We start from the raw sequence: 26234 nt of genomic DNA on the forward strand, positions 1-26234 counted from the left end.
CATCTATGGCCGAAGGGGCCGAAGCCGGACAGTTACTTTGGTTTAGTGCAACAATTATTTGGTGCCAGAACGCAGATCGATGCTGTGAAGAGATCGGCGTGCATAGAGGATGCGTGGATGGCTTTCGCCCGTGTGAAAACATACTGGGTGGGTATGGAGGCCACCAGCATTGCAACCCAGGGTCCGACAGGAAGCCAAGACCCGGCCGAGCACTATTTTGAGCAGGTCATAGAAGGTGCCCGTAGAATAGAGGCACAGTGCTCAAAGAATGTCATGTTTGAATGATGATTCTATTAATTGTAAAAAATTATGTGTTTGATTATAGAGGCTGTTTTTTATACTTTTTGCCTGAAAGTATTACAATTTCTCTTGTGCGGCTGTTTATGTATGCATATGACGTGAAAGTTAGCAGTCATTGGCTTCGGCCCCCACGCACATAATGCGGGGGTGTTCGAGAAAATATGCGTGAACACACTTGATCCAACGTCTTGGTCCATTAAGGAGGTGATCGCACGTTGAACTAGGCAACCAGACTATATAGCTCTAACACTTTTCACTTAGCCATAGGAGTTTGAAAGGTGGGGCTACTATGTAGCCCCTGATACTTCTGCGAGCATCTGGATACGGTGCGCGTACTTGACCAGTAGACCAGCCCTTCGTTAATGCGGAGGAATCCTATAGATTCCGATGAGTCCTCGAGTGGTTGACCAGTCTCTTGCTGTATCATGATAGTTAGTTTTCGGCTTTCTCTACTGAGGTGCTCGTCCGGAATAACCAGGGAACAATCGCAGTAGTTCTCCTTTGGCTGCCTTAGCCAATAGAACGGAACGTAAGGCAGCAAACCCAGGAGCCGGGCTAACCCAACATTTGACCAAAGACATGATTCAGAGCTGATGCATATAAGGCCAAACTCGTGACGCCGAACACTCCCGAAGGTATTCAGACTTTATAACATATATTGGGCTAAATGACGCCCTTGACCCTGTGATTCCAGGTACGTGCATTGATCTGTCGTGGCAAAAAGCCTATAACGCCAGTATCCCTTATAGGTTTATGAAATACCCATGGGAAGTCGAGCAACAAGAGATAGTAAAGAAGGTTTACGCAGGGGCTTAATCTAAAGAGAAACCTGTGGGCGGGGCCCTGCTGCACGTCTGCGCCTGTGTCTCCGTTGTGCCGTATCCAGGAAGGGTGTCGCACTGGTAGGTTCTATAGGAACGAAAAAGGAAACGTGCGAAAAGTTAGTTATGCTCGAGAAATGTTCGAGATCCGGCCTATTAATGAGGCAAGCCGAATTGCAGGCTTTGTTACATGTTTGCAGCCCCTCGTATTATTTATGGGGACACATGTACATCCCCTAGCTCAGGTTTATCTGAGCCATTGTAAAAAATGGTGTATTGGACTCGTCTAACCATGTCCGTGGTCTTGACGACCGGTCATGCGTTTCGGTGGGAGAGGCCGCCTAGAGTCCGGCAGCGGGAACTGCCGCATACTGCTTTGTGTTTCCGCTAACCGTGATGACACCGCATGGACCGGGCATCTTGAGTTTAAGGCAGGCATAGTTCGGTATTGTGTTAAAGCAAGCGAAGGCCGTTCTTCCAAGCAATGCATGATAATCGCCGCTGAAGGGGGCGATGTTGAAGAGTAGGTTCTCGCTTCTGAAGTTGTCGGGAGAACCGAATGTCACTTCTAATACGAGGGAGCCCCAGCAGTGGGCTACTACGCCTGGAATCACTCCATTGAAGCTGGCGTTATTTTGACTTATTCTGGATGGGTCTACCCCCATCTTGCGGATGGTGTCTTGATATATCAGATTAAGACTGCTGCCGCCGTCCATTAGGACGCGGGTAAGATGGTATCCATCAATTATCGGGTCGAGCACCAATGCAGCCGATCCTCCGTGCCGGATACTGGCCGGGTAGTCCCTGTGATCAAAAGTGATTGGGCAAGTCGCCCAGGGATTGAATTGGGGGCTAGGAACTCTGCATGAGTTACGTGTACCATTTTTGCCGTTTTGACTTCCATTGGGAATTTTTTCTGGCCCCCGGTGTTTGGCTGGCGAGGTTCGCCCTCGTCTTCGCTTGGTGTTTGGCTTCCCTTGTGTTCGTCGTTTAACTTGCCACCCTGCTTAAAAACCCAACATTCTCTGTGGGTATGATTTGCAGGTTTGTCGGAAGTGCCATGGATTTGGCACAATATGTCCAGGACTTTGTTCTAGCCGGATGGTTCCTCTTTACTGCCTTTAAATGGCTTCTTTCCTTGACCAGGTCGAGAGCCCCTGAATCCGGCATTGACTGCCGTGTTGTCCGGACTATCGCCACTCCGACGTCTCGAATTTCGGATGTACCCGGGTCGCTGGTACCTCTACAAGCCAACCAGCTGTCCTCGCCCGCACAAAATCGGGTCATGAGGCTTGTTAAGGCTGCCATCGTTCTCGGGTTTTCTTGGCCGAGGTGTCTGGCAAGCCACTCGTCTCAGATACTATGTTTGAAGGCCGCTAAGGCTTCGGCATCCGGATAGTCGACAATTTGATTCTTCTTAGTGAGGAATATGTTCCAAAGTTTGCGTATTATGTGACGTAAATCGTCAGCATCTAGAGGCCGGACATAGGTCCCTTGAAAATTGGCCTTGAAAGCATCCTCAAGTTCCTCCCAACTCCCAATTGAGTTTTCGGGGAGGCTTTTCAGCCAATGACGAGCTGGTCCTTTTAACTTGAGGGGGAGGTATTTGATGGTGTGGAGGTCATCCCCATGAGCCATGTGTATGTGAAGGATAAAATCTTCAATCCAGACCCCAGGGTCTGTCGTTCCGCCGTATGACTCTATATTCACGGGTTTGAATCCCTATGGAAATTCATGATCCAGCACCTCGTCCGTGAAGCACAAGGGGTGCACAGCCCCTCTGTATCTGGCCGTGTCGCGACATGCTGCCGGCTGCTGTTGCTCCCGGTGTTGATTCTGGACTGGTATTCGATCAGTATGATCGTTGTGGTGACCATAATCCCGCGTCGGAGCATGTCCTCTGGACCCATAGATGGATCTGGCCGCACTGGCCTTTTTGTCCAGGAGCTCTCATAAATCGTGCGCGGTATCGGTGGCTGCTCTATCGCGACCATGAGGTGGTTGGTCCGGCTGAGTAGCCGAATTGTTTTTGGGTCGAACGGGTGCCGCGGCTTCATCGTCAAATTCGGGTAGCAGTTTGCACTTTGGGTAGCTCTTTGTGTGGCGATTATCGCCACATTTCCCCTCGGTGTCCAGCAACTTATTCCATCTTCGGTTGAGCGTATCCTGTGCGGCCTTAAGCCTTTGCTTCTGCTTCTTTAGACTCCGCGCTATGGCTAGGAGTTTTCTGCGGAGGTTATCTTGTTCCGAATGTTCTTCCAGGATGATGAACACATCATCAACTGGACTGTTCTCTTCTTTGGAGGTAGCATGATGAGTTTGGCCCTCTGAATTTATGTAATCGGGCATCTGCTCCGGGCTGTGTTCGACATGACCTGGTTTGTCTTGCTCCATCACTGGGTCCCTATGGTTGTTGTTGCCTTCGGAATCAACCGGAGTGTCATCCTGTTTTGGGTTGTCATCGCTATTTTTACTGTGACTGGACCTGAGGCGGCGCCTATGCCGTCATTTTTCTTTTTGCCCGGGGGGTTTATCCTTTGTTGTGTCCTTTTTGTCACCATTGTCTTCTTGGGCGTGTCCACCATGTAGACGTTATATGATGAAGTGGCTGGCCAGCGCCCCATGGGCGGTGATTCCGGATCTTCCCCTACATCAACGTCCATACCGTCGATGTTATTGGGGTTGATGTCAAGCATGTCTGTTAGGTCATCGACAGTGGCTACAAAGTGGGTGGTGGGTGGGTTGCAATTTTCTTCGTCCTCTATATCCCACACGGGCCGGACATAGTTTGGCCAGGAGTCTTCTGATAGAGAGAGAGAGAGAGACCTTAATGAATTTAGCATGTCTCCGAAGGGTGAGTGCTAAAAGATATCCGCGGCGGCGAATTCCATGACTGGAGCCCAATTAGATTCGATGGGCACGGATGCATGCGGTCCAGAACACACTACCGGAGATGAGTCCGGGGGTCCGAAGGTACAGATTTCCTGAGGAGAGGAATCTGTGTTCGGCTCCAACGCCGATGAGCATGCGCCTTCGGGGCGGGGTCCATCCACCCATCTTCGGAAGGCATGACCTGCTCCGGAACAAAGTCCGAAGCTGTAGTAGGTGCGACGTTCCGAATACTGTCCGACTGTAGATCTAGGTCATGCACGTCGTGATCATTCGTTGCTCCTGACACGGGCCCGAATCCGTCAAAGATCAAGTCTCCGTGGATGTCGAAAGTGTAGTTTAGGTTTCCGAACCTGACCTGATGGCCAGGGGTGTAGCTATCAATCTGCTCCAGATGGCCAAGTGAGTTGGCCCGCAGTGCGAAGCCGCCGAACACGAAGATCTGTCCGGGGAGAAAAGTCTCACCCAGGACGGACTTGTTGAAGGTTGGAGAAGCCATTGAGCCTTACAACGACGACACAGAGGAACTCTCAATGAAAGCACCAATGTCGGTGTCAAAACCGGTAGATCTCGGGTAGGGGGTCCCGAACTATGCGTCTAAGGCTAATGGTAATAGGAGACTATGGACACAATGTTTACCCCAGGTTCGGGCCCTGTCGATAGAGGTAATACCCTACTTCCTGCTTGATTGATCTTGATGATATGAGTATGACAAGAGTTGATCTACCATGAGATCAGAGAGGCTAAACCCTAGAAGCTAGCCTATGGTATGATCGTTGTTGTGTCCTATGGAATAAACCCTCCGGTTTATATAGACACCGGAGGGGGCTAGGGTTACACAGAGTCGGTTTACAGAGGAGATCTACATCTAAATCACCAAGCTTGCCTTCCACGCCAAGGAGAGTCCCATCCGGACACGGGACAAAGTCTTCGATCTTGTATCTTCATAGTCCAACAGTCCGACCAAAGTGTATAGTCCGGCTGTCCGGATACCCCCTTATCCAGGACTCCCTCAGGGACCTTTGGCTTCGAGCTAGTCATGTTGGCAGGGAAGACAATGTTGGGTTGTCCCTGCCTTGGAGCATCAGGATTAGCTTCGGCAGGCTTGTTGTTCTTCTTAGCAACCATTCTAGGGTCGATGCCAGGACGCCCAAGAGCTTTCCTCTTTTCAGCTTCATTGTGTGCTTGCACACATTTCTGAGCATAAGCCTTCATGCGCTGTCTAGAGCCTTTGGCTTCTTCACGCTTCTTGTGAAATTCAGTCTTGAGGTCATGCAACATCTTCTTGAAAATTTGCACATCTGCCACACTGAGCTTGTGCATATTGAAAGTGCTAGTATTCGACTAGAGGGGGGTGAATAGGCGATTTTTATGAAAGTCTTCAAAATAGGGGTGCTTTGAAGACAAACAACAGAAATGAACCTATTGATATGCAACGGAAGGTAGACTACACTAGACAAGCCATAGTCAAGTAAGCAACGAAGTGAAAGAACGAAGACTATCAACAGCTAGGTAGTAAAGATCAGGATGGAAGATCGTATGAAGCCAAACAATAAACAGTCTTCACTCAGTGAAGTCAATCAGATCATGCAAATGGGCAATGACTTCATGAAGACAAATAGTAAGTAAACAAAGAGGAAGGATAGAACCAGTTGCTCGGAGAGAACAAGGGATTTGTTGGACCAGTTCCAGTTGTTGTGACAATTGTATGTCTGGTTAGGGAGGCTGAGATTCAACTCAGAAGACTGTGTCTTCACCTTATTCCCCTTGAGCTAAGAACACTTGGTCCTCGTCCAATCACTCTGGTAAGTCTTCAAGGGAGACTTCCAAACCTTCACAAACTTTGTTCACCGGCAATCCACAATGACTCTTGGATGCTCAAAACGCGACGCCTAACCGGCTGGAGGATTCACAGTCCTCAAGTGTAATAAGTCTTCAGATCACGTAGACAGAAAGACTTTAGTGATGCCTAACATTCTTTGGCTCTGGGTGTTTTGGGCTTTGTCCTTGCAAGGATTACTCTCTCAAAGGCTTCGGAGGTGGGTTGCTCTTAATTGACAAAAGTCGTGCACTAACTCTGAGTAGCCACCAATTTATGGTGTAGGGGGTGGGCTATTTATAGCCAGGAGGCAGCCCGACCTGATTTGTCCAAAATGACCCTGGGTCACTAAGGAACTGACATGTGTCCAACGGTTAGATTTCAAACACACACGACAACTTTACTTGGGCTAAAAGTAAAGCACTTATCCAGCTCTCGATAAGATTTGCTCTCATTGTCTTTGCTCGAAGACATAGGATTTGGTTGAGCATCACTTCAGTCACTCTGACTTTGTTCACTCAGACCCCACTTAACAGTACGGTGGTTCCTATGACCCAACAAAGAAGAAAAGGAAACTACGAAACAACTATGTCTTCGCACTCCATAGTCTTCATACGATGTCTTCTCTTGCCATAGTCTTCAAGGTGAATATCTTCACAGACCACCATTGTCTTCAATGTCTTCACACATTTTTAGGTCATCTCTGGTAGGTAAACCGAATCAATATGGGACTACTACCTGTGTTATCCTGCAATTCTCACAAACACATTAGTCCCTCAACCAAGTTTGTCGTCAATACTCCAAAACCAACTAGGGGTGGCACTAGATGCACTTACAATCTCCCCCTTTTTTGTGATTGATGACAAACAGGTTGAAGTTTTCAACGGGGATAAAAGTATGTGATAGTTTAGTGTTGTGAGTATTGTCTTCATACATATGACGAGGCTCCCCCCTGACGATGTGCATATAAATGATTTCCTTTTGAATGCAAATGCACATGGCAGGTTTTGCTTTGTGGAGGCCATCTTCAAAGTGTGAAGACAATACATTATGCATATAAGTAGATAATGAAGTAAATGATATGCATAAGGGAAAATGGACGTCTGCAAAATGACTTCATGCGGAATTTATCATCACATCACAGAGTAGCAGAAAAAGTAGTAGACGACCATTGAGTTTAAGTGTTACAACTCAAGAACCAAATGTATCAAAAGACGCGAGTTGTAAAAACTTGGCAAAATAATGCAACCACCCATAAGGACCCGCTTGAAGACTATCAAGTCATATGCTTTTCCCCTTTTTGTCAGTAATGACCAAAAAGGTTTGAATACATAGAGCGTCTACTCGTTCCCAGAAGGAGCAAGGTCGGTGTTGGATTTTGGTGGTGCAGACGGGCCTGGTGCAGGGTCGAGATGCAGTGTAGCCATGGTCGGTGAAGTGGCGTCGTCTTCTTCATCAACGACATTTGCAACAACAGTTGCAGCTGAAGGTTAATACCCAGAATCTTCAAGTGAGGGAGTGCGGCGCCAGCTTGCATTTGGTGGAGGCCTGGAATCAAACTTGAAGCCCTCAGTAAAGCCATCTGCATGAAGATCATCTTCAGAACACAGCAGAGTGAGGCTCTTCCAGGACCGCCCTGAGTTTTCATGGGCAACAAATGAGTTCTTGGTGGCCAGGTTGCGAATGCGCTTGACATCCACCAAGAGACTCTGCATTCGACGCTTTAGCCAGTCATGGTGCTTGTCCTGCTTCTGATGTAAGGCCACAAGCAGCTCGCGGTTATTGAGTACACGAGAACGCTTTTGAGGCCTTTGAGCTATTGTACTGGCAGTGGCTTCGGTATTTGCACGATGAGGCATACACACATTGCCAGCCAGAGGATAAGCAGGAATAGCAGCATTGGGGACATGGATGCCTTCCATTGGTTGAGTGAAGCTTTGATGATCAACATTATGAAGATATATCGGCTCCTTGGCAGGCTCGGGGTAGATGGCTTCAACTGACAGATCAACCTCAGGCAGAAAGACAAGATGGTTGCGTGCTGAAGGTTGATAATCGACAGAAGAGTGAAGTTTGATCAGGCGCATCACCCATGGAGCATAAAATTCAGGCCAAATAGATCAATACCAGATGCAGCAAATTTCCTGATGAAGAAATCCTGGGAGTTGAATCTGATGCCATTGACAATATAGAATACCAAAGTCTTCATAGTGCCTTCAAGTTTGGCTTCAGAAGAATGTCCCTTGATTGGACATAGAGTATGCCTCAGTATATGATAGACTGTGCAGGGCAAGTACTCGAGGTCCTTGACAAAGAATTCCTTGGTATATTATGCATCTTGAGGCAATGGCTTCATCATGCTGAGCATCTGACTCATATTGGGTTCATGCCTCTGAAAAATACTCTGCAGTTCTTCTCTATGACACTGACAACTAGGCTCATACAATTCACCTGGAGTGGGCAGGGAGGTAAGCTCGATGATGTCTTGAGCTTTTGCTTCATGGTGCACATCACCTGTCATCCACTTGAGGATCCATGTCTTCGGATCCCTGTTGTAGCCATGAATGTGAAGAGTAGCATAGAACTGCAGCAGAAGCTCTTCATTCCAGTGCTCTTTGGCAGTGACAAATTGGAGAAGACCAGCATCCCGAAAGTAGTCCAGAGCTTCTTCAAGACAGGGGAGCCCATCAATAGCTTCACAATCAAGACGCATGTGAGAAAAGATTCTCTCTTGATTGTAGAGGACACATGAGTAATAGTTGCGATGTTGATGGCTCCAGAAGCAATCTGAAGAGATCTTTGGCTACGAGTATGGGTTCTTGTCCTTGTCAAAGAAGGTATTGTGTGCTCTGAAGCTGTTGACACTGAACGATCCTGACGATGTAGCAGCACCTAGAAGCCTTGGCAGCCTAGGCTTTGGCTTCTAAACCTATGGTTGCTGCTCCACATGATAGTCATATTGTGATCCGGGAGCAGTGGGAGGAACCAGGATTGGCCAGTGAACTATGACCAACTCCCCATCACGATTGTAGGTCGTTTCCATTGTGTGAGGCCTTGGGGGAGGAACAACACCATCAGTGGGGACAAGCGTCACAGAAGCTTCATGATTCACATTGGCTTCAGGCACAACATTAGCTTCAGGCTCCACATGATCTTCAGCCAAGACAGGGTCATTGGCTTTAGCAGTGTTTGTGGCAGCCTCATTGTTCTCAACCTCCATTTGGTCAACGACCGGAGGGTCTGGCATAATCACATTCTCCTTGAGAATGACTTGGTTTGCGGCAGGGGGTGTGGCAACTCTCTCTTCTCTTCTTTCTTCTTCTTTGGCTGATGCAACCAGAATGTCTTCAGCAACTTTAGCTTCAGACTCTGGAACCTTCACAGAAGGATTCTCTTCAGGGAACACTTGACATGCCATTGAACTGGATTGTTGTGAATCTTCTTCTGGGATGGTTGACATGGAGACTGATGGCCTAAGACCTTTGCAAAGCCGTTGAAACACGGGCGACGCCTTTGGTGATGGAGTGGTCTCCATGTAGTTGTCATCATTCAGTAGCGGATTGGTAACTTGTGCTGGGGGAGTACAGGGTGTCTCATCATGAACTGGGGTTTCTTCTTGTGGGCTCTCAACCCAGGAATCATCTTGAGCAATTGGCGTTAATGGATGACCAATGCTAATGTATTTGCTGCTCATTGGAGCAGGTGATGATACCAACTGATGCTCGAGTTGAGGAAGGACTTCATCATCAATAACATTGTCTTCACGACCAATGTCTTCAGCTGCATTGGGGTCAACAGCTGGAACTTGTTCATCTTCATGAGCCTCTGTGGAAGCAGGCTGGTGGATCACAACACATCGATCTTGGTTGTCGGCAGCAGGAGGAGAAACTGAGATGGGTTCAACAATGAGAGGCTGAGGGGCCGCAACACGCTCTTTCTTTGAAGACTTAGTTCCCTTAGTCTTCAACTTCTTCTTGGAAGGGGCATCGTCAGATGCGTCCTTGTGCTTGCGCTTCTTGGCTCCGGCTTCAGCTGCCCTTGTTTTCTTCAGCTCTGAAGCCGCTGAGGGGACCTTAGGCTTCGAGCATGTCATGCTGGTATGGAAAACAATGTGAGGTTCTTCCTGCCTTGGTGCTTCAGTCTGTGTCCCAACAAGCTTCTTTTGTTTGGCAGCCATCCTGATATTGATGCCAGGGCACCCAAGAGGTTTGCGCTTCTCAGCTTCATTGTGAGCTTGAACGCATTTCTGAGCGAAATACTTCATGCCCTCTAGTGAGCATTTAGCTTTGGTACGCTTCTTGTGGAACTCCTCCTTGAGGTCATGCAACATCTTCTTGAAGATTTGAACATCTGCCACGCTGAGCTTGGCCATATTCTTCTTGAAGTGAGCCTTCTCATAATCAATTTTGTTCTTCAGCTCAACAATCTTCTGAGCCAAGGCCAACTCAGTAGCAATGGCTCCATGGAAGGTAACGCTGATGTCCATAGGAAGCTGAACATCATCAATACTAATGCATTGGTCGTTGAACCACTCATCGATGAAGTTATTCAGAATATCAACATCAAAGAGGGGCAGATCGTTGAAGATTTCTGCCTCTTGCTTGCTCTTGGTAAGTATCTCTAGAGCATCATCACCAAGATCTTCATCGTTGGACAAATCAATGGTGTCATCTTCGTTGCACAGAACAGCAAACGATGTCAGGGGTTGCCCGGTGGCCTTCTTGGGCAATGGCTTCTTGGTTCTCTTGGACACGTGAAATAAGTCTTTAGACTGCACACTGGATTCAGGCGGTGTAGTCTTCAGAGTCTTCCTTATTGAAGCTTTTGGTGAAGCAGATGGCTTTGAAGCTTTTGCCTTCTTCTTTTTCTCCTTCGGAGGTGGGGAAGCATCTTCAGAATCAGCTCCTCCGGCAGATTGATCCACTGCTGCTCTCTGAGCAGCAATGTGAGATAGAAGCCCATCAAAATTGGCGAAGGGGCCAATTCTGTTCTCATTAGCTTCACGTGTCCCATCAGATCTTGGAGCGGAGGGGCCAGGGTTGAAGTTGAGGACAAACTCCTTGTGGTTCTTGGCGGCCGAATCTTTTGCAAACTGATAGTTGCGCTTGAAAAGATTGTCGTCACAACACCATAACAGAGAAGATGGGTTGGCGGCTTCAGGTTGTGGTCCTCTGACCATGCAAGGATAGAATTTTCGCTCAATGGCTTCAGCCTCGCTCTTAGGCACCAAGCCGCGTATAGACAATCACCCCATGGGCGCTTGATGGCATTCTTTTCAGCGTATTCAGGCGTGACAAACCTATACTTGAACCATTCCTTAGCCAATATCTTCGGATCCACTGAATCCGATTCTTGCGCTGGTTGTAGTTTTCTTCAGGATCTGACTTGTACAGTTCATACAGATCAGGGGGCAAATCAAGAGCAGTGTTGCCACGGTGTTGCCTGCCACCTTTCCATGTAGACTTCTCTGAAGCCATAATATTTAGACTGATTGGATTCAACACAGTGAACGGCTTCTGTCTGCTGGTCGGACAAGAACTGGCTTCAGGAGATTCAATGTGACGCTGTAAGTATTCTGCAAATGAATGCAGACTATGAGAACCAAGGGATTCTCCCACGGACATGTACCTGTGACAACATTAGAGATGCGAGGGATTGGGAAGAGGTCATATGCATTCTCAGAAGATTTTGAAGATAAATCAGTTTAGAAGACATTGACCTCATAGTGCGAAGACATTCACTTATATGGAGAGAGTTGGTTCCAGATTTGTACGAATCCATGAATAAGTACAAGTGAGGAATCTAAGTAGTTATGAAGCATAAGTGAATATACTTGGCATGATATGAGATGCAGATGAGACCAGATCCAGATTTGAAAGTGAAGAAAGCACTTTTGGTTGTAGTGTATGGATTTGACGGATCAAAAAGGCAGTAAAAAGTAAGATTTAATTACCGCTGAGAACTGCTAGACGAGGTTGGAAGAGAAGCCGAGCAGTTCAATCTCCCGCGCCCTAACTTGGCGGCGGAAGACACCTACGGCAGCGGCGGAGAGGATGAGGTCCGCGGCCGGCGTGAGGACGGCGTCGAAGAAATCGCGGCAGCTAATCGCTTCATCTCCGGCATCGACGTGAGCTAGCGGAGGCGCTAGGGTTTGTGTGAGGTGGCGAGGTGGAAGAACATATATTGACCGCACGGTTGAGTATTTATAAGAAGGAGGAGGGCGGCGTAGCGCAATTATGCAGGTGCCCCTGGCGGTTCACATCTGAGAGACACGTGGCATGCATTCAACTCATTGAAAGTTGTTCCATGTTCCCACGCACGCGTGGATTGTCGGGTGGTCGTTCCGGCTTCTCTGGTTTTCAGGCAATAAGGATACAACATTAAAATAGATTTAAATGTTTGTCAAATTTGTCTTTTGCTGACAAGGACTCAGAGAGGACAATCAACATGTTTCAATAGAATGCATATGATTTGGACAGATAGAATTGAGGTAGAAGCACAGAATAGGTTAGGTTCCGATCACATTCACTTAGATCAATAAAGATTCAAGAATGAAGACATAGCTATAAGTGAATGTTGTAGAGGACAGAACACAAATATATATATATATATATATATATATGTATATATATATGGGCTATTCTGTTACGCGAAACAGAATATTATTCTGTTACCCTACTTGTACTGATGCATTCGAGCGGTTGTACTGATTCTGTCATTTTCGTTGAACTGATCGTCTTTTATTAAAAATGCAAATAAGAGCCCCTCCTGCTCTTCCCCCCGTCCGTTCAGCCGGCCACTCCAGCCGTCGACCGAGCTGCTTGTGGCCGATCCCTCCCGGCAACCCAGGCCCTACCTCCAGCGACCGCGACTTTCTCGGCTACATCTTCCTCAATTGCTCCACCTCTTGGCGCATCGGCCGTGGAGAGCTCACCCTCCCATGGCTCCCCAACCTGCGGGCGCTCTACCAGTTCCGCCTCTTCTGTTGTCACGCCAAAAAGTACTCCTACCACGACGTCGACCACGACGGTAACCCGCTCCTCCACGGCCGCCACCACGTCGCGCACTCCGGCGAGGTCTCTTTCGCGGGCTCGGCCGCGCAGCCCGAGCAGGTGCACCTCTCGTTCGCTGATAGGGCCGACGAGATGCGGGTGATGTTCGTGTGCGCGGATGCCGGAAAGGGGGCCCTGAGGTATGGGCTTGAGAAGGAGGAGGAGAAGGGCTGGACGGAGGTGGGCACAGAGGTGAGGACGTACGAGCAGAAGCACATGTGTGATCCGCTGGCGAACAACATCGTAGGGTGGAGGGATCCAGGCTTCGTCTTCGATGGCCTCATGAATGGATTGGAGCCCGGAAGGAGGTACTTTTACAAGGTAAACCAAAGATTGGATTCCCCGCAAAAAAATACTCAGAGATTGAACCTACAAAAAAACACCTAAATTTATCAATCATGACAGCAACTTAGTGTTCCAGCGGCATCAGATTGTTCTTCTAGTATCTTGCCCAGCAGAGGAGCCGGCCGTCATCATGAGCGGCGCGCTGTTCTCCATGTTGTCAGGCGACTTGCTGGAGCTCGACGACGAGCAACGGTTTGGCGGCATGGTTGCCGGGTCGTACTATGAGATCTTTGGCGCAGGGGATGCTCGTCGAGCCACCGGACGCTGGAGCGTGGCGAGAGGACAGCGAGCACAGCGGCATGGCGGAGACGCGGACGTCGTGTGGAGTTAATCGTTCAGCTAAAGCTAAGTAGAGCACAGTTATACTGTACATAGTACTAGTTTTGTTGCATTCTTCTCAATTTGGGAAGAAACAGAGGAGGCAGTTTGTTCCTTAATTGTGTATATAGCAAGTTTCCGATTTATATTTTTTGAGAGAAAGGGCTAGATTGCTTATTTGCATCCATCAATTATTGTTGTCCACGAATCCAAATCCATTTACTGTTTGAAAGGGCCAGATTGCTTATTTGCTTATCCACGAAATTTCACAAAGAATTGTCAAATGCGAAACTTTCCAAGAGGCCAAAGATTTCAGTTTAACGTCTACGCAAAGCCATTGAAAATGTGAAACTTGGTCATGTTGAACATTTTCTCAAATTCACAACTAGTGAAGAATAATTTGAAATACGGTGAGACCCTTCGTATTGTTTTCACGTTAGAAAAAACAGAGTACTCGTACTGATCTATGTGTATGTGTGTACTGAGGAGGTATTTTTCACAGAGTAATTTTGAATGATTCCAAAAAAAGTACTTGAACGGATGTCCCTATGGGTTTGTACTGATCATGTTTTCGCAGACTAGACTTTACTTTTTTTCTGGATACGGTTTTCCTCGTAACTTTTCAATGGTTTACGATATCATAGTCCTCGGACTTGCATGATTTATATCTTGAATTGATTGATATTTTTTCAAAAAGAAAATGTTTTGTGTGTTTCTTTTTTGAACTCTTTTTTTTTTGCAACGATGTTTTTGGACTTCTCGCGTTTTGCGACTTAAACTTTTACCATTTGAATTTCCGTGGGCTTCTCTTTTATTTGAGCTTTCTCCCAAACTTATCTGAGATGTCATGTTTGAACGTACAACTTTTGTAGTTGTGAACTTGTCATTTTTTCATTTATTAAGTTTCTTTTTTCCTCCGAACTTTTACTGGTACAATTTTTTTTTGCAAATTTAATGTCCTTTGAGTTAGAACTGATGCAATTTTTTATTTTTTATTTATGGTACTTATGGTACTAGAGAGTTTGTACTTCTCAAAAAATAATCACTCGATGTTCTTTTAGTTTTAGTTTTTAGTTTTATTTCTCATCCTTATCCTTACCGACGGTGTCATCACACATCATACCTTTATGGTTTATGTAGTTGAACGGACTTACATTTTTACCATTCCCTTCTTTTAAAAAACTTATGTTTTCTTCTCCATACTTCCTACCTGACGAGAATCAGAACTTATTTATTTTTTACATTTGTACTTCCAAGTGTCTTTAGTGACATTTTCACTTTTTTACTTTGCTTTACCTCATCAAACAGGCACACAACACATTTAAAGAAACAAAATACAAATCTTGGAAGCACTAGGGGGATAATCATTTGCACAGGACTTCATGTGTGTCTTCATCATAGAAAAATATACTGAATATCACCAAGTTCTAAGGTTGAACAAATGAATCATACATAATATTGTCGGAACCCCACATTTTTCTCACTAAAACAAACTTCTGTACTTGCATACAACCCTTTTTGAACTTGGACGACACCTAGTCCTCAACTTGGACGATGACCAATGCTCAACTCAAACGGAGGAGGTTGTCGTTGCTTTTTTAACCTTGAATGCTTCAAAAGACACTAGGAATTGCTTCAAAACTGCTTTATACTTTTTAACACGAGGGTTCTCTCAGCTGGGCCAAGAAGCAATGCGTAAGTCATATTTTTATTCTACAAGAACAAAATACATCATATTGTTCTCTAACACTCACAGAATACACATAGAACACACACACTTAAGTTCAGAGAGCCATCCTGTTTATGTTGAGAGAATAAATGCATTTTAGCTCATAGAACAAATGTGTTTAGGTTCAGAAAACAAAACAATCTTTAGTGTGATTTTCTACATATGGATAATCGCAGAAGCAACATAGTTGGACTGAAGCTCTAAAAATTTTTAGAAACTGCAATTGGAAAGGTGAGCATCAAGTGGTAATTAAGGAAGGCTAACAAAAACGAAAGTAGCATTTTTTACATGACGGGTAGTGGTAGGTATAGGTTCATTGCTTTTGCCATCAAGTATGGTGTCAACAAGGATGCGGTAGCTCTCGTCCTGGATGGGCGCCCAGTCATCATCGAAGAGCTTGAGGAGGAGCTTCAGGACTGGCCAAACATGCTAATTGGAGAAGCCAAGAGGCTTCATCACCTCCAGCTCCTTTCTAGTAGCATTAGCATTGTTGGAAACCATGGACTTTAATAAAATGGTTCAGGGATCACTCCCAGTCAATCCAATTTGCTACTTGTGCTACAGAGAACATGAATATAAAGCAAATGGTGACTCATCGATTTTTCTTGATGATATATCTAAACTTACAGAATTTTGAAACTTGCACTGACGATATTAAGGTGATATATCTAAACTTTGCTGAATTTTGAAGAAACTCGCTGCAAATCATTACTTATTTAGGTGATATATCTAAAGTTACAGAATTTTGAAACTTGCACCGACGATTTTTCTACACACGCACCAACTATTCTGTGATTTTTCATGGACTGAAGATAGAATACGCACCAAACTAATATTAAGTCTGGTACAGAAATTCTCTATTCTTGAACTGACAATATTTCTTCTATGTGGAATACACAAGATCTCCTCAATTGGCCATGATGCAGGCATCGCCACAGGCAATACTTGGCGCACCGGAGAACCTGTACTGTTGGATTTGTCGAGAGAGGACTGAGGGAACACGCCAGCGTTAGGGTGGCGGATGCAAGTATTGGAGTTCAGCCTAAAATCACAAGAGAATGGATCAAAATGAATTCAGGTTGATTTCTAATCATTTATCAAGCTATAAAAGTTAGAACTGATGTTACACAAACCGAGGCATTTTTTATATGAACAGCTCACGTACTATGTATAGTACCACTATTTTTTTCATTCTCATGAACAAATAACCATAGACTAACGAGAGAATGTATTACTCGATAGTAGGCATTTTCTTCTCAGAACCACTTTGGTTTTCTTTTCTTTTTCTTCACTTTTTGCTGCTTGGTTTTTTCTTTGCTTTATGAAGTGCCCCATCAGAAAAGTTGAACTTTAGATTTTACCAATCTCCACATCTACTGAAACAAGGGAGCTCCTTTTGAAACATGTACAAAGAACTAAGAAGGCATATACAAGGTCAACTGAAAAACCATATACAAGGTGAACCGGAAAAGCTTATGAGAAAAAAAGTGAACCAACCTTTTGTTGTTTTTCTAGTTACTAAACTACTCCCTCTGTCCCATAATGTAAGACGTTTTTGCAGTTCAATTTGAACTCCAAAAACGTCTTGTATTATGGGACGGAGGAGTACTTATTACCATAACAGCGGCTAAACTGATGCTGCATATGTATATAGGAAGGTTATTGGTACCAAGAAAATAGGATAGTAAACAACATTATAAATTGAATTCCTGAATGTTATATGAAGATGAGGCAATTGTACTTATGATTTGGCATTAGATGTACTGAATAGCACACATAATATGGACTGAAAAAATTGAACTAGCACAACTATTCTGCTTTGTGAAGATGGTGGCTTCAATTCTACATGGACTGATGTCCGTGCTCCACTTGGACGGGTGCGAATAACCATGGTGGACGAGCTCGTGGCCGAGGGTGGCCAAGGCGACCACCGGAGACTGTAGGTGGTCGTGCTTGTTCTCGGCAGCGAACTTACACGAGGTGGTGGTGATGGCCGAGGAAGTCAGAAATCAGCGCTGAACTAAAAAAATAAGAATTGTACTAACTAAAAATTAGAATTTGAACTGAGCGTGTCACTGAAGATGAACTTGTGCATCTGTTTTTTGCTCCCGCACCAGTGTAACAAATTCAAGATGACATGAATTTTGTGTGCATATAATAAGATGAATGAGTGAGAGAAGAAAGAGAGCAATAAAAGGATATTTTTTTCACCTTGAGATGATATCTCTTCTTGAGGTCTTGATGAAAAGTGACGGTGTAGGTACCAAATAACCACCAACTAAACACCAGACCTTAACAAACAATGATGTCTCCTTCCAGAGTCTGAACTTACTAGATTTTCATAATCTGAAGAGGTGTAAACCTTTATTGGGAAACTGCTGCAAAATCCCCAAATGCCATATAATATAAAATCCCCAAACTGCACCAACATTCAGTTCAAGATAAGTTATCAATTCAGCTCTTAATAAGCAAGAGAAACAGTAAAGAAAGGATGCATTTGCGTCGTCGGGCCATTCTTTAGGCACACTAAAACAAACATGCCACTCATGTTAAGTATTCTTTCCAATAAAATTTCTAGAGTATCTTTGTTTAAACGTACTATGGGGCGAACTTTTCATTGTGTAGTTTTTGAACGCCTATGGTAGTAATACATGAACTCCCTGAGGACACGAATTCTTATATTAGCACCTAAAGTACAGATCACACATGAAAATTGCTCTAAGTGGAGAAATGATCACACACGAAAAATGATAATTGCAGGAAAACTTTTATTTGAAAAAAGCTCTCTGAATACCTTATTGAACTAGCTGTTTTGAACTTGCAAACGTTCATTTCTGCACTTATCCAAAATGTTTGAAAGGAGCAGGTTGTTTGACATTATTTTGAACACACCTTTTCATCTCCACTGTATGGTATCCTCTCATAGGTATTTGCACAAACAGGTGGTGTGCTATGAAGAACAATGGTACTGTGAGCGAGTGAAATCAGAAGTGAAACTCGTTACAAATTCTTGACAAAAAGGAGCAGCAGATAACCATTAGTCCATTACTCACAACAAACAAAACTCACCCCGTACATAGCAATTTCATAAATCTGCACGCACCTTGGGGATTCCACTGGACCTAGACACTGAATCAACTATGACAGATTGCTCTGAACCTTGCGAATTGTGCTCCCTTTTCTTGGCATGAGTGGTCGGAGCAGTAGCAGAATTTGGTGCCTGCATATATATTTTGGACTGATGATCTTTCAGTCATTGCACTGTTGTTGATATATAATCGAACCAAAATATAACCGCTACCAAGTCTACACCACCAAGTACCTGCATGAGTTCAGTTTTTTAGACCATAGTTCAAGGCAGTAAGGTTGCAAGTTCAAACAGTCAATGGACCAAAAATTGTTTAAACACCAATGTTGGATACGCATCAGTTTAGAATCAGCCAAAACACAAGTTCAGTATCAACACGACACAAGTTCAGCTATAGTTAACTTGAAATGAACGGAAAGAACAGAAGACCACACCATGTAATTTAGACATTTGGTATAGTCTGAACTCTGACCAGAACTTACTAGAAGAGGGATTATTTTTCAGCTAGTAGTTCGCAAGCAATTTCAGAACAACATACATTTTTTAGCTAGTGAAACATGCGATGAAGAACTGAACTCAATAAACAAGATTTTTGGAGATGGAAGAAGGCGTCGCACGTCGGGTGAACCTGCTACCCCTACTCCTGCGGACTGACGGCTCCGGTGAGTGGAGCTGATGGAGGCGGGGTTCACGAGCAGAGGCTAGGCGCGCCGGGATTTGGCCGCTGTAGGTGATCCAGCTGGGGCTCGTGGTGGAGAAGACCACACCAAACTTTTTCAATGAACTTCTAGGTTTTTGTGTTTGAACTTGCAAACTTTCCAAATAAGTACTTATCTCACTTGTCTTTTTACTCACAATGGGATCAGAAATGCACACATAGAAGCATTAACACAAGTATCAGATGTGGAAAACAACAAAATTTAAAGCTAAACAAATAAATGTGCAAACAGAAAAACCTACAACTGACGGGCATGATCTCCTCAATGGGCCATGATGCAGGCATCGCCGCCGGCAATACTTGGCGCGCCGGAGAACCTGTACTATTGGATTTGTCGAGAGAGGACTGAGGGAACATCTCCCTGCAGTTTAATGTGACAATGTAGTTCATCTGCTCAAGAGGAAACCAATAACCACTGAAAAAACACTGAATAAACATGGTAAGTATATTTCGAACTTATGTATTTTTTTCTAGTTACCGAGCACATTATGAGTGCAGAATTGTCACAAGCATAAGAACTGATACAAAGAGAGCACATATAATATTTCAGGATTTTCTCAATTTGGACAGTCATCAAGTTATATATACATGGTTTCATCATCTTGTTAGCTTGTCCTTCCTTATTGTTATGACAAAATGGCCCAAGAATTATTTGAGCTACACCTATTGACTCCAAAAGGTATTGCTAAGCTTAAGCTAGCTAGCACATTCATATTCATATAATAAAGAAGCAACCATAAAGAAACAAGAACAACACATTTTGACACTAACCATTAGGCTATAAATATAGTCTGTGAGCAGGGAATTTTATATAATATTTCTTTATGTACTGATGGTGAAATACATAGTGAACTTTGTCGTACTTTTTACAAATTTTTCTTTTGTTTTATTATACTTATTTATTGTTCATCTCCAAACAACTACTCTGAACTCTGAACTTTTTTGGAGCTCTAAATTGGGTGGGGAAACAACAAACTTTGTTGTCATTCATTGATTTGCAAAAATACTCCTTTCTTTCATTTTCCCACGCAATAACACAAGCACCACAATGGTAAGACCAAAGCTACAGAACAATAACTTTTCTTCAGCTAGCTACTACATTGAGCATGCAACGTGAACTTGTGATAAGCTAGCACAAAATCATGTAGACAAGAAACGGAATTGTTGAGATTTTTCATGTACATGCATACAGGCAATCTTAAAAAGCACGGCGGTCTACGTACGACATCAGGCCAGGTGCTGGTCGGAGGTGGCATTTCACTCAGCAGGGTACAGGCAACCTCTTGGTCCTCATGGCCGAGGGATAGAGATGACAATATCAATCCTCGTGGTGCCCTGGGAGCTCGCCCAGTGGAGGAGCGTGAGCATCCACATCCAAGTGGCCGTAGAGCTTAACTCCCCTTTACCAGGAGATGGAGAGCATGAAGCCTATGCCTCGTTTTCTTCTCGCTGTTTATAAGAAAAGATGCGACGAGGAAGACAAAGGCCATGGAACGCTGCTGACTCCACCACTGTCGCCTCCCTGTATCCTCATTGCGCGGGCAACCATTGGGGAGCGAGCGCTGCTGCCGCTTGAACCACCAGGAGGAATCAAAGTGAGATTCGAACGCATCAATGCACACATGTAGTACTACACAACAATATGCATATGTACTATACATAACAACAAATTAGCCAAAAAACATTTTTATGAACACGACCTGACAAGAGCAGAGATGAACTGACACATACACACGAACTGATTACAAATTTGCACACGATTAAAGTGTAATTTGTGGGAGATGAGGGGCTGACCTGCGGATCCCATCGGCGAACTGACCCGGCGTCGGAGGTGGGAGCTGGGGGGCGTGGCCCGGCGTCGGAGGTGGGAGAAGGGGGCGTGGTGGGTCGCCGGAGGTGGAGGCCAGGGGGCGCGGCGGGTCGCAGGAGGCGGGAGGCGGGGGGCGCGGCGGGTCGCCGGAGGTGGGAGGCAGGGGGCACGGCGGGTCACCGGAGGTGTGAGGCAGGGGGCACGGCGGGTCGCCGGAGGTGGGGGTCGTGGGTGCGTAGGCTTATTTTCTCTCTCTCAATTCAGAAAATCAACATTGCTCCCTTATAGGCTGGATAGTAACAGAATAATATTCTGTTGTTACAGGTAACAGAATAGAACAGTCCTATATATAATATTCTGTTACCCCCGCCCCCTATAGGCGCGACGCGCACACCACCATAGAATCCCCCCGACCCCAACGCGCCTTCTTCCGCCGGAGGCAAGCGTCGTGGGCGAGCGAGTGGATCGGCCGCACCACTTCTCCCACCTTCCTTCCTCCACAGCGAGTGGATCGGCCGCACCGACCACCGGCCTCACCATCGCGCCGCCGCCCCGGCCGCCCAGCGCGCTGCCGCCCCAGCCACCGGCCGCCCAGCGCACCGCCGCCCCTTCCACCTGGGCGCCACCGCGCCGCCTCCTTCCTCCCTGCGCGCAGCGCCGCCCGGCCTCATCCTCCCTGCCCCAACCTCCTCCCCTTCTCCAGCACGCCTCCACTTCTCGTCCGCCGGCGCGGCTCCACCTCCTCGTCCCGGCCGGCCAGGTGATGCGCGTGCATTAGTTCACGCGAGGCCCGGCCGCCAGGCACCCTTTCGCCATCTGGCACGACGCCATGGGTAAATCCAGAGATGGAGCTACCGGTTCCAGCATCGGCACTTGTGACGTCAGTCCACGGACGTGCTTGACGCCGTCCACAACTCCATCGCGCTCGAGCAGATCATCTTCCTCAATGTTCCGGCCACGGCTCCCCACTGCCAAACACGAGATCCCAACCGCTTCTTCTGTAAAAACTGAAGTTATCTGGTTAGTAGTCCTCAGTTGCTAAATTCTGCAGTTCTTTAGTTCCCTTTTGCTAATTTTTGTAGTTATCTGGTTAGTAGTTTACATTTTCTAAAATCTTCAGTTCTCTGGTTAGATAAATATTTGTCATCTTTGCAGAAACGTTGGCAGTCTACAAATTATATTATTGGTAGTAGCTGTTCAATGTATATATTAGAAGAAGTAAAAAAGGAAAACAGTGGTGCCCGTGCATGAGGACATGAGGTGGCACCACACAAAGCAGCAATAATAACACTGAATGGGGCTTGTTGATGGCAAGCATATCTGAAGACTTTGGTGAAGAAACACCACTACAGGTGGCACCACTACATATTTTGTCAGGCTCGCCTTTTCGATGCGCAAAATGATGAGCGATAAAGCTCTGGTATGCTGCTATTCCTTGCTTGTGTTTGTTACTGTGTCGTGTTACTTGTAGTAACAACTGGTCTCATGCATTCTCAACCATCTGTTAACAGGTCAGGAAACTTTTTGCATGCGAGACAATGGGTTCTGCAACAACAATTTGCACTGACAAGACTGGAACATTAACTTTAAATCAGGTGGAAAGCTATTTCTTTTTAGTATTGTCCTTGTCTTAATACATGGAAATTCCATGGTAGGATTCATGATTTCTCAAATATGCTTGGGCCTTGACTCCTTTCCACTTTCTTCATTGTCAGAAGGAATTGATCAGAATACATCTGTAAGCATATTTGAGCCGGAGGTCAGGCTATACTTATAATTTACGTCACATGCACTTTTTTATCCATGAATCTGAACATGTTTTTCTTCCTTTTAACATGTTATGGTTCAGCTGTGTGGCTTAATGGTGGTGGAGGTCGTTCTGTAGACTGCCTCCAGTGCTCGTGCCACGGCATTCACCGCCACCACTCTAGACCGTTCACCATCGCCTGGCGAGTCCGTTCAACAACGGAGGGGGCGTCGTGCTGCGGGTGGACGTGGTGTTGCGATGGGGTCCTCGATAGTTAGGGCTCCTTCATAGAGGAGCACAGGCGGCGGCTGGCAAAAATGCATGACACAGCGCTCCACTGGCCTTCCTCCTCTCGCTGGGAGGCTGTCAGCCTGTTGTTGACTCATTTTGTGTGTGTTGGAAGAGAACTCACTCGTCCCAGCTGCTAAATTTCTTGCATCTGAGTGCACCACAAAAAGTGGCAAAAAGAAATGGATAAAAAAGGAGGTCCGTGACATGGTTCTTTTGTTTGTGGTTATTATTCTGTAGAAAGTTCGATCTACAAAGTTATATTAGTTCATAGTATAAAAACTAAACAATAGTCTGAATTTTCTCTAAGTTCGATCGACACATTTTATAGCAGGTCATTCTGGAATAACAGTAGTCCATTCTACTGGAGCTATATTTTATCATCTTTTGTTCTGAACCTTCCTCAAAGTTAGGTTCAAGTTTTGCTAATATTTTTTTGTGTCAGTTCAATATAAAAGTGAAATCAGTAATAATTCAGTTATATATGTGTACACTGCAGTAGCAATTCGGTATAATAAATTACATCAATTCGTTAAACAAAGATAGAAACACATTTTCTGGTTTAGCGCCTATACTAAAAAACATTTCCTTAATTACCACTTGATACTCAGCCTTTCCAATTGCAGTTCTCACATCACGTGACGTGCCAAAAAGAGTCCAAGCCTCACAACTCAATGCGGGGTCAGACCAGATGACCAACATCTCTCCTGCTCAGTATGACAAGGATGTCAATGATAATGAAAACCTCCCTCACAGTAGAGCGGCGGAGTGCATCCTTGCCATCTACATTTCAGAGCCCCATCAGTTCAGCGTGATCTCTCCGGTAAGTTCTTGTATTGCTATATCGAGTGTTCAGAAAGTGTAGAATGGATGATTTATCTTGCCTATGCGGCTCACAAATCATATGCTCTGTACAAAAAATAAGAAACAAACACTATGTGTAGGAGTTCATGATGTAATTAAGGATCCCGGCATCACTCCACCACCACCTCCTACGTCCCCAAAATAAGTGTCAACTTTTTTTTGAAAGTAAATAAGTGTCAACTTTGTACTAGCTCTAGTACAAATTTGTACTAAGCTCAAGACACTTATTTTGGGACGGAGGGAGTATTTAACAGCAAGTCCATGAATTACTATATGAGAAGTACAAAAAATACTACTGCTGAGAGTTCATTTAAATCACGACGTCTGAATTGGGGTCAACCCCTGCCACCATGCTCCTACACGGCCGGACACCATGCCTCCTTTCCCCCAAGTGAGCACCCCCCATCTCCTTTCCACACCCCGTGGCAAGAGTTAGTTTGGTCAGAAATTATTTGCACTGAACCTGTACCTGTGAGAGTTGAATTTTTGTTTTAAAAGTTTACCATTAGAACAATTTGATGAACCGTGGGAGCTCAATTAGCTGACAAAAAATCATTTGCTTAGTACCTATATGATACCAGGAGGCACTGTTCTCTGTTAGGTTTGACCAAGATACAACAGTTTGGAGCATACATCGTTTGCATGCCTATCTCTCCCATTTTGCACAGTTTTCCTAAGTGACCTTAAGTTCAGTCGCATCGGTAGGTGTAGGTGCAGAAAAAACATTTGCATCAGTTCAAAAATGAAATGCAAAATAGTATGATGCGTAGTTTGATGTGTGTGTTAAAAAAACAATAAGCTTATTGTTACATTAATTTCCATGGTAAGAAAGGTTTACCTTAAAAGTAACATCCATATAGGAATAATGTTTCTATTTTAACACATTTTCTTTGGAAAAAGAGCACTAGTACTGATGACTCGTACTGACAAGGATGCCGTCTACAATTCTTATGAGGTACTGACAAGGTCATAATTATTGTGCAAAATGGAAAAAACAAATGTTTTATAAAGAAACGAGCTTGAAGTTCAATTACTATGGTCTAAAAAATTCAATTACATTGCTAGTGCATTCAGAATTGCTAAATTTAAAAAAATGAAGTTCCTGTTTCACGATTATGTAAGTTCAAAATTATTGTATGATGTGTGTGTCATAGTTATCTAAACTTCAATTTTGACTAATATTCCATTATAGTACTACTGCATATTCACTTCTGATTGCTTCTTGCTGCCACTATTTTTATCATGATTTTGTGTGTCCACCCAGGAGTGTTTTTGTTCCTGTAGGTCAGCTGCTCAACAACAGAAGCATGTACCGCCCAGTACATGTATTACTATTGCGAAGGTTCAAAAATCTGGACTCAACAAGTTCAACGTTGATGGTACTGTGCACATGCGCTAAGCCGTTCTACAACATAGCGCTAAGCCGTTCTATGCTGCAGCTCGGGAGGTGCTAGCTATTCCCCACCTCCCCCTGGACGTTCATCTCCTTATCTTGTGTATATTCAGTTCAACATCTGGTGGTTCTTCAGGTCACCTTAATGTGCATTTTCTGTTCATCTTACAGGTGAAGGAGCTCCCCTTGGGTTCATCTTGCAAGTTTCGTTCAAACTTGGCCACCTAGGCTGTTCAACAGCATCAGCAGAACCCGTTTAGTTGGTGGCGTTCCTGCAGCTGCAGATGTGGTGCTGACAGTACTAGGCGTTGGTTGTGTTTGATCAAATGCCTAGGAGCTCCCATGATTTACACATGGAATCCAGATGATTATGTTTCTTCATCCCCCAAGTACTTCAATGGTGGCTCCTTCCCGGTTGGCTCAATTGCTGCTGGATTTAGGTGGGTTGGCTCAATTGCTGCTGGATTTAGGTGGCCAAGTTTGAACGAAAATTACTCATTGACCGTATGTCTAATCGGTGTTTCTTTGTTTACAGAAAAACTAATATGTGAGGATTATCTCAGGTTTCTTTTTGAACTTGTAGTGTTACTGTACATGAACTTGTGCATTACCTTGTTATCAATTTATGTGTATGTGTGTTGGTAACCACGGCTACTAGCTACTAGTTACCGATCTGACTATTGTATTAGTGCAGCTGCTCTATGTAATTAGCCCCTTGTTGGGTGAATCTTGTACTATTTGCTAGCTTTGGCATTGTAAAAATACAACAAGTTCATAGCTAAAAAAGTTATAAGTTCAACACAGCGTACTAGATTAGTTTTTTTGTTATGGATAGTACAGATGCACATTGTTTTATAGTACATGTGTCCATTGATGTGTTCACCCCCCGCCTTGCGCAGCATCCTACCGACCGGGACGAATCCAGCCTCGCCCCCGAGTTTCGTCTTCTTCCTCGCCGAGACACGCGACAACCACCCCAGTTCGGGCGTAGTAAGTACCTCAGTACAAGTTAAAAACGGTAGTCCGTTTGGAATAAAAAAATGGCAGAAATTC

At 44.9% G+C, this 26234-nt stretch overlaps 2 long non-coding RNA genes across 25 annotated transcripts; one reads left to right on the plus strand and one right to left on the minus strand.

Annotated features, from left to right (window-relative positions):
• Window positions 1-14897: 14897 nt before the first annotated feature.
• LOC123126160 (uncharacterized) lies at window positions 14898-21146 on the minus strand. Of its 17 annotated transcripts, none has more exons than XR_006461599.1 (6): window positions 20874-21146; window positions 19322-20641; window positions 18068-18595; window positions 17485-17692; window positions 16099-16315; window positions 14898-15220 (listed from the first exon to the last, which is right to left on the minus strand). It is a non-coding gene; the product is annotated as an uncharacterized lncRNA (long non-coding RNA). The 17 variants fall into 17 exon arrangements; XR_006461607.1 differs by lacking the exon at window positions 14898-15220 and having other exon boundaries at window positions 15957-16315; window positions 19322-19440; window positions 20303-20641; XR_006461584.1 differs by lacking the exon at window positions 14898-15220 and having other exon boundaries at window positions 15957-16315; window positions 19322-19469; window positions 20303-20641.
• Window positions 21147-21287: 141 nt separating this feature from the next.
• On the plus strand, window positions 21288-25989 carry LOC123126128 (uncharacterized). Of its 8 annotated transcripts, none has more exons than XR_006461573.1 (7): window positions 21288-21909; window positions 22045-22309; window positions 22401-22484; window positions 22605-23122; window positions 23551-23747; window positions 23869-25235; window positions 25353-25989. It is a non-coding gene; the product is annotated as an uncharacterized lncRNA (long non-coding RNA). The 8 variants fall into 8 exon arrangements; XR_006461576.1 differs by having other exon boundaries at window positions 21289-21909; window positions 23551-24743; window positions 25053-25235; XR_006461570.1 differs by having other exon boundaries at window positions 21289-21909; window positions 22605-22648; window positions 22739-23122; window positions 23551-25235.
• The last annotated feature ends 245 nt before the right edge of the window (window positions 25990-26234 follow it).

The sequence above is a fragment of the Triticum aestivum genome, chromosome 1B (genome assembly GCF_018294505.1).
Source record: "Triticum aestivum cultivar Chinese Spring chromosome 1B, IWGSC CS RefSeq v2.1, whole genome shotgun sequence".
Classification (NCBI taxonomy): domain Eukaryota; kingdom Viridiplantae; phylum Streptophyta; class Magnoliopsida; order Poales; family Poaceae; genus Triticum; species Triticum aestivum.